Source organism: Poecilia mexicana, unplaced genomic scaffold (assembly GCF_051168715.1).
Source record: "Poecilia mexicana isolate PSO_F unplaced genomic scaffold, ASM5116871v1 scaffold_8, whole genome shotgun sequence".
In the NCBI taxonomy this organism is placed as follows: Eukaryota; Metazoa; Chordata; class Actinopteri; order Cyprinodontiformes; family Poeciliidae; genus Poecilia; species Poecilia mexicana.
In genome coordinates, this window is record NW_028263377.1 from 12294015 (window position 1) to 12307137 (window position 13123).

The following is a 13123-nucleotide window of genomic DNA, read 5'->3' on the forward strand; positions in this document are numbered from 1 at the left end:
TTCTTCACCTTTGATAGCTTATTGCCGCTTGGAAGGCTGTAGTAAAATCAGATTGTATTATTTCTCAGTCTTAAGGAGGTTTTTCAGCCACAAGTCGAGTCTGAAGGTGGCATCATTTACTTAAACAAGAAAATTTTCTAACATGATAGAAGGACAGATTAGATTGAGGGAGATGAGGCTAGAATTTCAGCAAGCTGTTTTTTTTAAAAAAAGAAAAACAAATTTTTCATGTTAATTAAACAAGCAAATTTGAAAAAAAAGGAGTAAAATTTAAGTAAAATCTTAATTGTGTTGGGTGTTTGTGTTTTATCTTCACTGACAGTGATATAGGTTTTTGAAATAGAGTCTGTCACAGTGATTGGGCCGCAATGGTTACACACCCATACAAAAACCTCAACACAAATATATGAGAAAAAAACTATTTGAAAATTCTATTATTATTATTTATGTACAATAAATATATTTTCTGTATAAATATTAAAGTAAGATGTTTGGTTAATAATGTTTCACATGTACATAAATTACTGTGGATAGTCTGAGCTCCTGCTTGTGTTTTCTGACCACACAGTGAACATAATCTTTTCACATCTGTTCACTTCAGTCACATCAGCTCCAATCTATAAATCAAATATTGTGTATTGTTGTCATTAAAAAGAGCCACATCTTTCATTATTTGTTTTTGCTTTCTTCACAGGTTTGTGGTAGTACAGTTTTTCAGAGTAAAATTATAATCTTGAAGACTGGTTTCATTGTCTTTTCTTTAAAAATTTCTTGACATCTTTGAAAAAAAACGATGCAATTAAAAAGGCTTTGAAACTAAACTTGATAAAAAAATATTTAATGAAAAGTTTCTGAACTAGTCTATGACCAGTCCAGGTCCAGGTCCCTTTTCAATGGACCTTGACCTGATTGTTATGCTGCCTGATGAAAATATGTAATAAGTAAAAATCTAAAAATTATTTGTTTGTGTTCACAGTCGAAGCTGGTTGGGTTTCGCTGTTATTTTTGTGTCATAACAGAAGCTGAAAGCCTCATTGTATTGTTTAGCTTTTCCCTCAATTAAAATTAAAACCATGTTTCTATCCAGAGGAATAAAGCAAACAAATATTCTCAGTTTTTATTGCACTAGTTATGAAATCTTCTAATGACACATCAAACATATGACAATGATGTGGCAGCAGAAAACCGAGTCAAGTTAAACAAAAGAAATTTCATTTTTTGGCTGAAAAAAATCCTGATACAGTAAAGCAAATAAGTAAGGCAAATTAAAATGCAGAGATATTCAGAAGCAATTCAGAAAATCACATCTTGAAATCAGCTGAATTATTATTATTTTTTTTCATATTTTTCAAACATAGCGTTACATAAATCATTTAATGACATTAGATGCAGTGGTGTGGTTGTTCTTTTCTGTAATAGATGGATAGTTTTGATTATCCTCTTCTTTTTTAAAGATTAGATGCACGACAGGCCAATGAACAACGATATGATTGGCTAGTCTGTCATTATGCAAATGAAGCCTTTTACTCCATAGGGCTGATCTCATGATATCAGTCAAAGACAAACAGAAAAGTTCACCAGATCACCTTCGACACCAACATGTTGTCTGTAGCTCTGCTGCTGCTTTTGGCTGCTGGATCCAGTGAGTCTCAGTGAGACAAACATTTACAGCAAATGATCACATCACACTGATGGTTAACAGCTCAATATGAAATGTTTCCTCCACAGGTGTGAAGTGTGAGCAGCTGACCCAGCCATCCTCTGCGACTGTGCAGCCAGGTCAGCGTCTGACCATCAGCTGTCAGGTCTCTTATGACCTCGGCAGCTTCTACACTCACTGGATCAGACAACCTGCTGGGAAAGGACTGGAGTGGATCGGATACACATGCAGTTATTGCACTCCAGTCTACAAAGATTCTTTAAGGAACAAGTTCAGTTTTACTTTGGATTCTTCCAGTAAAACAGTGACTCTGAACGGACAGAATCTACAGCCTCAGGACTCTGCTGTGTATTACTGTGCCAGAAGCCCCACAGTGACACAACACATCTGCTGAACTGTACAAAAACCCTTCAGAGCCTGAAGTCCTATGACATGAAGCTACCAGTGGAGGCGCTCTAAACCCACAAATAAATTCAAGGCCAATTCTCTTAACCAGTGAAGATACACTACCATTGAATTTTACTTTAACATTTTGGCTGAATATAATTTTGTCATTGGTGTTGTTATTACAGTAACAACAAATATACAAACAAGCAAACAGCACGTTGCTGAGGAATCTTAAAAAAGATATTCTGGATTTCATGGATTATTTTAATTGTGCTAAAATTAATAATATCAGATGGACATTGATCTCACAAATATTTTGTCAATAATTAACTTCTTCATTACATTCTTTTTAACAAACTAATCAATAAATCTATGATTTCAATTATAAAAGGCCATTTGAAAGGCAGCATGAGATCTACTAAATACTTTTCGGTATAGACAAAACTGAGCAACACACAACTTTAGTGTGTCGCTCAGAAATTAATGGAAATTTTTAAAACTACTTGTTCAATCTTCAAATCATTGTGTCACTTGTGCAAGTGATTACATATAATTCTCCTGTTTCTGAATCGGTGCAGTTTTGCTGTTTGTATGAATTGTTTTGAGAAATGCAATTACAAATGTCGCAAATGCATCTGAGACAAACCAAAGCATCTGATGAAACCTGTATTGTGTTTAATTTCTATAAATTAAAAATGTTCAGCTCTGCTTTGTTCAGCTTCTTCTGTTATCTAAATCTGAAGTTACATCCTGGTTTTAACCTGCAGTATGAGGGGAGGGTCTATGCAAACTCTTCTTCTCTTAAAAGCAAACCACCAGCAGGTTATCATACAGGATATAGCTGAGCATAACAAACAATTTAACTTATTTCTAACAACACCAATCAGCTATAAGCAGGTTTTTGCTCTAGGATGGAAAAAACAGCAATCTGGAGTTTTCTTTTTGTTGTTTTGATTCACAGTGAGGTTTTCAGTCCATTATTCAGTTTTTTTTTTTTGCAATTATTTACAGCTCTGCCAGCTAATGATGCTACTTTTTTCTTACAGGAGTCTGGAGTCAGATCAAACTGGAGCAGTCAACCTCTGAGGTGAAGAGACCTGGAGAGACAGTGAAGATGTCTTGTGTCACGTCTGGTTACAGCATGACAAGCTATAATATCCACTGGATAAGACAGAGACAAGGGAGAGGACTGGAGTGGATTGGGTGGATGATCACTGGAAACAATGATCCCATCTATGGCAGCTCCTTCCAAAGTCGTTTCATCATGACTGAAAATGTCCCCAGCAGCACCCAGTACCTGCAGATCAGCAGCCTGACAGCAGAAGATTCTGCTGTTTACTTCTGCGCTCGAGAGACACAGTGACTGAAAGCAGAGGAACAGCTGCACAAAAACCTCGACAGCAAACAACGACAATGTGAAGCCTGGATCAGACACTTGGTTTCATGGCAAATAAACAGTGAGAGAATATATTGATGAATGTCATCTTTTTGCATTTATTTTAGTTTTTTATGATAAATACTAGTTAAAACATTTAACTCTAGATTAGATCAGAAATAGTATATAGTAAAGTGAAAATACAAAAACAAATTGAAATGAATGTTAATAATATGTCACATTATCCTATATATGTATGTTTTGTTGACTCGGACAAATAAACTGAAAGAAGGCATGTCTTTGTAAGAGGTAACTGGTGAAAACTGTTGTAAAATTGAAAACTGTATCTTTGCCAAGTGAAAACATAAATTAAGGTTAACCCTTTCAGTTTATGAAATGCCTTTCACATCTGTTGATTTAAGTCGTTGCAGGTTTTTACAGTTACACCCGTCTTTAAAACAAATACGATTCATTATTCTACTACAATCTGTGTTTCCTATCTTAAATCGTCTAGAATACTTTTTTATTTATTTGTTGATTTTCATTAAGAATTTATCTCAATGACAACAACCTATACCTGCAGGTTTGTTAGATGGTTTAAAAAAATAAAAAATAAAAAACAGCAGTTCTACAATGATGAATGTTCAGAAGATATTCGTTACACAGAAACTTTTTTTTTCCTCCAGCTGAGAACCTTTCATAGATAAAACAACAGCAGATGTATTATGATCAAATGGAGTGAAGTAAACTTGTGAAATTCTGTTTTTATATTGAATAATACTTTTCTTCAGGACTTTAATGAAATTACTTACAAATGTGTGGTTATTTATTCAGTAATACATGGAGAGTTTTAATTAATCTCTTGTTTTACAAGATTATATAAAGGACAGGCCAATGAACAACGATATGATTGGCTACTCTGTCATTATGCAAATGAAGCCTTTTACTCAATAGGCCTGATCTCATGATATCAGTCAAAGACAAACAGAAACGTTCACCAGATCACCTTCGACACCAACATGTTGTCTGTAGCTCTGCTGCTGCTTTTGGCTGCTGGATCCAGTGAGTCTCAGTGAGACAAACATTTACAGCAAATGATCACATCACACTGATGGTTAACAGCTCAATATTAAATGTTTCCTCCACAGGTGTGAAGTGTCAGCAGCTGACCCAGCCAGCCTCTGCGACTGTGCAGCCAGGTCAGCGTCTGACCATCAGCTGTCAGGTCTCTTATGACCTTGGCAGCTTCTACACTCACTGGATCAGACAACCTGCTGGGAAAGGACTGGAGTGGATCGGTTACACATGCCAAGGATGCAATCCAGTCTACAAAGATTCTTTAACAAACAAGTTCAGTTTTACAGTGGATTCTTCCAGCTTGTCTGTGACCCTGAATGGACAGAATCTACATCCTCAGGACTCTGCTGTGTATTACTGTGTTAGGGAAGACCACAGTGACACAACACAACTGCAGAGCTGCACAAAAACCCCTCAAAACCTGAACCCCTATAGCATAAAGCCACCAGAAGAGGCGCTGAACCCATAAGTAAAAAATCAAGGCCTGTTTACAGAAGCATGCAAGAGTTATTTTTTTCTGCAGTTATGCTGGCAGTGTTGGTATTATAACAACAAAAAATCAAATGTCACAAATTTAGTCGACATGAAGCACTCTCCCATTTGGGTAAGCCCAATAACATGAAGCCGCCAGTGGAGGCGCTCTAAAACCACAAATAAATTCAAGGCCAATTCTCTTAACCAGTAAAGAATATACAACAATGGAATCTTACTTTAAAATTTTGGCTGAATATAGTTTTGTCATTTGAATTTTTATTACAGCAACAAGTATACAATCAAGCAAACAGCGGCATGTTACTTAACAGAAGAATAAGGAATGTTAAAAAAAAGTTATTGCTGGAATTATGAATTGTATTAATTGTGCTAAAAATGAAAATATATATAGAATTCAGAATTCACCTAATTATGTTATATTTATCTCACAAATATTTAGTAAATAATTAACTTTCTTCAACATATTCTTTTTAACAAACTGATCAATAAATCTACGATTTCGGCTATAAAAGCCATTTGAAAGGCAGCTTGGTATCTTCTAAAACCTTTTCTTTACTGACAAAATTGACAAACATTTGCTTCTTTAAATGAAATACTAATGCAAATGTCAGCTTTCAGACCTCCCACTGTGTGTCTGCCTTCTTCATTAAAGGGACGAGCTTCATTCACACCTTTACAATCAGGATGATGTTCAGACTGTCTGTTCTGCTGGCAGTGATCTGTCTGCCATGTGGGTTGCATCATGCCGTTAATAGATCTGGTACTTTTATGTTTCATATATTTAATTAATGTGTTTTTATTCCTGGTTTATTGTCAGGTTCTAGCAGTCAGTCCCTGGAGTCCATTCCTTCAACCTCAGTGGTGAAAAGGCCTCAGGAAGTTCTGAGTCTGTCCTGCAGAGGATCTGGATTTGATTTCAGTCGATATGGAATGCACTGGATCAGACAACCAGCAGAAAAAACACTGGAATGGATGGGAGTTATTTCACTTGATGGAAGTAACACAGATTATTCAAGCAGTGTTGATGGACGTATAGAAATCACCAGAGAAAACAGCAACAGCCTGGTGCATCTGAAACTGTCTAACCTGAAGCCAGAGGACTCTGCTGTGTATTACTGTGCCGGAGACGCACAGTGATCAATGTACCTGCAGAGGCTGTACAAAAACTCCTCCACACACAGCAGAAGACAGAGGTGATGAGCTCTCTACACAGAAGCTGATGGTGGTTTGTGATTTCCTGTTTTTCAAGCTTTTTTCTGTTAAATATATGGTTTCACAGAAAAAAAAGTAGTTTTTCCTATTCCACTGGCTTTCAGAGAATGTTTAACAATGGATCAGAGAGAAAACCTTTGAACAAACAAACTAACTAACAAAGTTTTAATTCTTGTATTTTTCACTCTTCCAAAATCTGCTTCCCTCCTTCCAGTTTGATTCTTCAGTCTCAAACCTCATGTCCTCATTCACGTCTCCTCTGCCTCCTTGTGATGATTAAACTGATTTATCATTCAGGATTTTTGTTTCTACATCTATTACTGGTGCAGCCAAAACCCACAGACTGTAAAGTAATGCCACTGTAATAAACACATCTCAAAATAAATGTTCAGCTTCATTTGGACTAGTTTTCTATTTGTCAAATTTTATTTTGTAATTTTGTGGCTTTAATTATTAATTGAAGCTATTTAACATTTGTTTTTTTTGCTGAAGTGAATAGCATATTACTATTAGACTTTTAAAGAAGTGAAAGTTAAAAAGAAAAAAACATGGTTTGATTGAATCATATTTTTTGAATATGTGAAGATATCTTAATCTATTAAAAGGGGAGGAAAAAGATTATTGTCATCTACATGGGTAGGTTTTTTGTTGCAACAAAAAACAATCCAAAAGTTTTATTAAATCTATTTTTTACATATTTTATTGACAATGTATTCAAACAAAAGTAATTTGTTTTCATGTAAGCAGCACTCAAATTATTTCATACTGACTTGTTATGAGCTTTAACACATGTGTTATACATAAAAGTGTCAATATCAGTCTACCACAGAACTTGGTTACCTGTTGAGAAGAAGACTCAACTATTCAGGTGATTTAGAAATGAAATATACCTGATTCATGCAAGACAATGGCCTTCATTTAATTCCACCCAAAAGCAAGTATAAGGCTGATCATCTGTACTGTGAAAGCCTTTCAGCATTTCCCTCTATGCAAAGTGAACTTCCTGTGTTTTCATCCCGCTGAGGTTAAATTCAGGAGAAAAGAAACTCCCATCAGATCAACTTCAACACCAACATGTTCTCTTTATCTCTGCTGTTGCTTCTGTTGGCTGCTGGATCTTGTGAGTCTTTAAAATAAAGTGAAATTGTACTTTTGGTTCACAGTTGAAAATGTAAAATTTTTTGTCCACAGGTGTGAAATGTGAACAACTGATCCAGCCTGCCTCCTTAACTGTGCAGGCAGGTCAGCGTCTGACCATTACCTGCCGGGTCTCATATTCTGTCAGCAGCCATCGAACAAACTGGATCCGGCAGCCTGTTGGAAAAGGACTAGAGTGGATTGGTGGAGCACATATTGGATATGACACATTCTACAAAGATTCACTGAAGAATATGTTTAGCATGACCTTACAGGAATCCAGTAAAACACTGACTCTAAATGGACAGAATCTGCAGCCTGAAGACTCTGCTGTGTATTATTGTGCCAGGGGGCCACTGTGACACAAACAAGCAGCAGAGTCGAACAAAAACCCCACATGTAAAATGTTTATCTGGTTCATTGGTCACAGTAAAGAAAAGCCACTACAGACAGCAAAGATCTTCGTCAAATGTATTGGAAACTAGTTTACACTTATTTTAAATATTTTAAAAATATATATTTCAATTTGGGTTTTGTGGAAATTTCCATTCACTTATGTACTTTTCCCTTTAAAATTTTAATTAATTTAATAAAAATCTTTCTTAAACTTAATTTCACCCACAATATACAATCATTTTAGCTGACCGTAGTCTGTAAGAAGCAAAACAACACCAACCAACTGCAGGGGTGTACTAAAACATTGACACCTGAATAAGTGCATTTTTACTAATTTATAGGAGAAGGTTTGGTTTTATTATTATTTCTTGAGATATCTTGGTGTTATTTCCTTTCTTTTAACACATGTGAAATGTATTAGTTGATTTTTTTTTTATGTTTGCTTTGCTTTATTGTACTTTATGCTCTCTTCTCTGGTGGACATACAGTTCAATTCTAATTTGATGTATAAAACTATATTAAAATAAAACTCTCCTGGACAGCATAACAAGTAATCCAAATACATAAAATTGTAAATCCCTCTTTACTTTCACAGCATTTTTCATATTAATTATTGTATTCAAAAACATGTTATATTGTTTTTTAATACAATATAATATTCAAAAATTATATTGAATCTTATATAATTTATAATATTGCATTATTTTTAATGAAAGTGCATTAAAAATAAATGCATTTATTTTTACAGTGAAATAAATTCAAGTGCATCTTTCAGTCTGCTTGCTTTCTTACTTGTCAATATATTTTCTTTTGTAGTAAAGCATCACAGCACATTTAGTGCCACTGAAACATGCATGTGAGACCTGAATGCATTAGGACTAAAACATGGGTAAACTGATATTTTTTTCTACTCCATGAAAATATTATTATTTCTCATTTTAATTTCATAAATAGCATGTAATGCAGTGACAATATTTGCTATTTTGTTTTTGTCCCTAAAAGATCATTTCTTTTGAAAGCAGAAGTTGCCATGACAATCTTTAATTTGGCCAATTATGCAGAAAATCACAAAAACTGGAACATAATAACAAGGGAAGAAAATCTCAATACATGAACTCTAATCAAGTAGTTTCTGTCAAAAGTCTCAGTGAAAAATGACAAAGTTGCAAATCCACGAGTACTATAGGTATGTTCTGTAGATTTATCTTATTTAAACAAAAAATGTGTTTCTACCAATATGGCATTACAAATATAGTCATTTGTGACTGTGTGGTCTGTCTTTATGCAAATGAACCTAATGCTATAAACAGTGAGTCTCATGCTGCCTGTCATAGAGGAACAGACACATTTATTGGATCATCTTCAACACCAACATGATCTCTGTAGCTCTGCTGCTGCTCCTGGCTGCTGCATCCTATGAGTCTCACTGACAAACTCACATTATGCTGACACACACATATTTTGGTGATAAACTTTAATCAATTTATTGTTTAAAGTTTTTAACAATTTATTGTTGTCATCTACAGGTGTGAAGTGTGAACAGCTGACACAACCAGCCTCTTTGACTCTACAGCCAGGTCAGACTCTGACCATCAGATGTCAGGTCTCTTATTCTGTCACCAGCTATGAGACAAGCTGGATCCGACAACCTGCAGGAAAAGCTCTGGAATGGATGGGTATAATTTGGACTGGTGGAGGTACAGACTATGCCAGCAGTCTCCGAGGTCGTATAGAAATCACCAGAGACACAAATAAGAAAACAGTGGATCTGAGACTGTCTGCCATGAAACCAGAGGAGTCTGCTGTGTATTACTGTGCCAGAGACACACTGTGGTTAATATGAGAAGAGAGGTTGCACAAAAACTCCTTACAGTGTAGAAGTGACATTAGCCTGAATATAAAGACCCATCATCATGATAAAACTATAAATGATGTTGTGGTTTGAGATTTCCTGTTTCTCAGCTTCACTGGCAGGTGGTTCAACAGAAACAATGTTTTTGTTTCTCATTTTCAATCTTTTGTCAAATGTGTAAATATATTTTTAATATGGGTCTAAATTTATGAAACAGTTCTTTTAGAAAATAAAGTTTTTGTCCTTTTTCCTCAAGGCATTTTCATCTTAGAATCTTGTGTTTGACTCTTGTAGCAGAGGTGTCATACCTCTTAGTAAGAAAATGTATTTTCCTACTAAGGAAAAGAAATGAGACAATATTGTGGTAAATGTTAGTTCAGCTTCAACTGGGAGACTAAATAAAGACAGTGGAGTTTGGTCATTGTTGGATAATTCACATCTTACTTTGCAACTAATTAGCATGAGCATTTTGTCAATAAGAATCCTTTTCTACTTTCTAAAGATCCCACGCATATAAAACTTCACATGAAATGAGCTCATGAGGTGGACATCTCTAAACATTAAACTGATTATTAAATGTCATTATACATCCATATAGGATGAAGGGTTTTAGGGGAATCATTAAAGTACAAAGAATAACTCTCTCTTCAAGACACTTTCATGAATAAAAACACTTTTAAGAAATATGGCTGTGGCAATTATTAATAATAGAAAATATGTGTGCTACACATGTGTTACATATGTGTGTTAGCATGGTGGTGCAGTGGTTGTTCCTACATATAGCAACATAATCATGGGTTTACATACCAACCACATTGTGCGTATGCATTCATCATCTTCATGGTCTCAAGTTTTCCCCTAATTGAAACAATTAAATTGTCCTCATCTGTCACTGGTTATTTATTCCTTGTGTTGCCTTGTGAGGGGCTGGGGGCCGATCCTGAGTCTCTTGGCTTCTCACATATTGAGTTCATAGTAATATTAAAATTGAACCCTCAAGTAAATTATATTTGCTTACAAATGTTCCTTTTATTGCAGAAAAAATACAACTCCAATTAAATAATAATAAAACCTGGAAACTCCTGTAGTATCAATAAAACTAGTAATCAAGCTTTAATAAAACCTGAAGTCATCTATGTTAGACTCCAGTTGATGTAGCAATAAACATAAACAAATAAAAATATGTATTTCAGTAGAACTGAATTTAACATACTGTGTTTTAATGTTAGCCTATAAAAACCCTGCAGAACATCCATCAGTCATAGATATGATTAATTCTAGCATCTGTTATTCCTATTGCATAGATTTTTTTTTCAGCGTTTTTCTCCTCCCCCCACATTTCCACCCTCTTCACCCTCTCCACCTCCTCCACCCTCTTCTCCCTCCCCCCTGACCTTCTTGCCAAAACCTGCTATAAAATGTCACAGGAGAGAGTCCACAGGATGTCTGTTTCATCCGCCAACATGATTTGTGCTACTCTGGTCATGTTCCTAATAACTGCAGGTGAGCTATTAAAATGTACTTTGGAGAGAAATTGTTTTTTTTATTATTACATTCATTATAATTTCTGATTTATTTATTTATTTATTTATTTATTTATTTATTTATTTATTTATCCAGGTGTGAGGTGTGAGCAGCTGACACAGCCAGCTTCTCTGACTGTGCAGCCAGGTCAACGTCTGACCATCAGCTGTCAGGTCTCTTATTCTGTTTCTGGCTACTGGACCCACTGGATCAGAGAGGCTAAAGGGAAAGGACTGGAGTGGATTGGTCAAGCAGTTGGATCTACAACATACTATAAAGATTCCCTCAGAAATAAATTTAGCATTTCTACAGATTCCTCCAGTAACACAGTGACTCTGAATGGACAGAATGTGCAACCTGGAGACTCTGCTGTGTATTACTGTGCCAGAGAGACACAGTGACACAAACCATCTGCAGAGCCGTACAAAAACACCTTGTTAGTTTCCTTTCAACCAGATGAGGCGCTCTTAGACCACTTATTTCAAAACGAATCAGATGGAAAAGCCTTTCATTGTTTGGGACTTTAAAAATATCCAATTGTTTTAAATATACAGCAGAATAAAACTTGAAAACAATTATAACAGAAATAATTATGACTTAAAATTATTTCCTCTTTCCTCTTCACATTTGTTTAGTCTAAGTTTTTTATGTTGTAAAATACTGCATGTTTGTAATTCATACTTGATATAGATATAAAATAATACAGATAGCACAAGCAACATATCTGCACTCTATTATCGTGTAAAGGGCTTGATATACATCACTCATCCTATTTTTTGTTTTGTCCCCTGGGTTGTAATGATTTTGGCCTGCCCCTGTCATTTGCTGCTCCCCATATATTTCATAATGCCACACTGACACAGACAGCAGAGATATACAAAAAAAAAAAAAAAACATACGTACAAGTGCTCTTGGACCCCTGAGGATTTAAAAACTTGAGGCTGCATCCTGATTTTTTATTTTTTTTTCATAATTATTATATATCAAACATGTGTTTACACTAATCATTGCATGATTGTATACAATAATGGGCTTTAAGCCACACATTAATTAGCAATATTTACTGCAAAGCTCCTCAAATCCAGGCTTTTTTAGACAGTGTCCTGCAACTTTCAAATGTGTCCCTGTTCCAATACTTCTGGATTAAATGCCTGAATCACTTCCTCAGTGTAGTCCAGTTGTCTAAAGTCCTGCTAACGATCTCATTATTTGACTCAAGTGTGTTGAAGCAGAGACACACCTAAAAGCTGCAGGACACCGTCCCTCAAGGACTGGATTTGATGATCATTGGTTTAATGTAATGGCATCTGATCCATTTGGATTAAAATTTCTTATTGGTTTGTATTTCCCCTGTATGTCTGTGTAAAATACAACTTATCACCACACAATGACAAAGTAGAAATACGTTTTAAATATTGTATTAAGTTGATTATTACACAACTCATTTTAGTCATTTATTCTGTTGTTTCTCAGTCCACTGGGACACTTTATGAACATTGATGAATCAAATGTTGTTACTTATATGCTCTGTTAGTAAAAGCATTATCATCTGATGACAAACAGATGATAGTGTTAAAATCTTCTTTTTAAATGGTTATTAAAAGAAACAAACTCTTATATCTTTTGTTTTGGCCTAAGATGAAAAAGAAAAGACTAGTAATATTGCAATATAGGAAGAATGTTTATATATGAAATATCACTAATATATATTTAGTGAGCATTACAAAAAAGTAAATGCTATAGAAACGTGCAGTGGTGACCTATGAATAAATCACATTTGTGATTGGCTAGTTTATCATTATGCAAATGAAACATTTGGTTCTTAAGGGAAGATCTCACCCTGTCATTCAGACATAGAAAAACTTTCATTAGATAACTTTCAGCACCAACATGTCTCCTGTAGCTCTGCTGCTGCTGCTGCTGGTTGTTGGATCATGTGAGTGTCAGAGAGGCAGAAAAATTCACAGCGTGATCACATCACACTGACGGTTTACTGTTGCTGCGTTTTCCT

At 35.2% G+C, this 13123-nt stretch overlaps 1 pseudogene; it reads left to right on the plus strand.

Moving 5' to 3' along the window:
* The first annotated feature begins 1599 nt into the window (after nucleotides 1-1599).
* On the plus strand, nucleotides 1600-2054 carry LOC148157992 (immunoglobulin heavy variable 3-53 pseudogene; annotated as a pseudogene).
* The last annotated feature ends 11069 nt before the right edge of the window (nucleotides 2055-13123 follow it).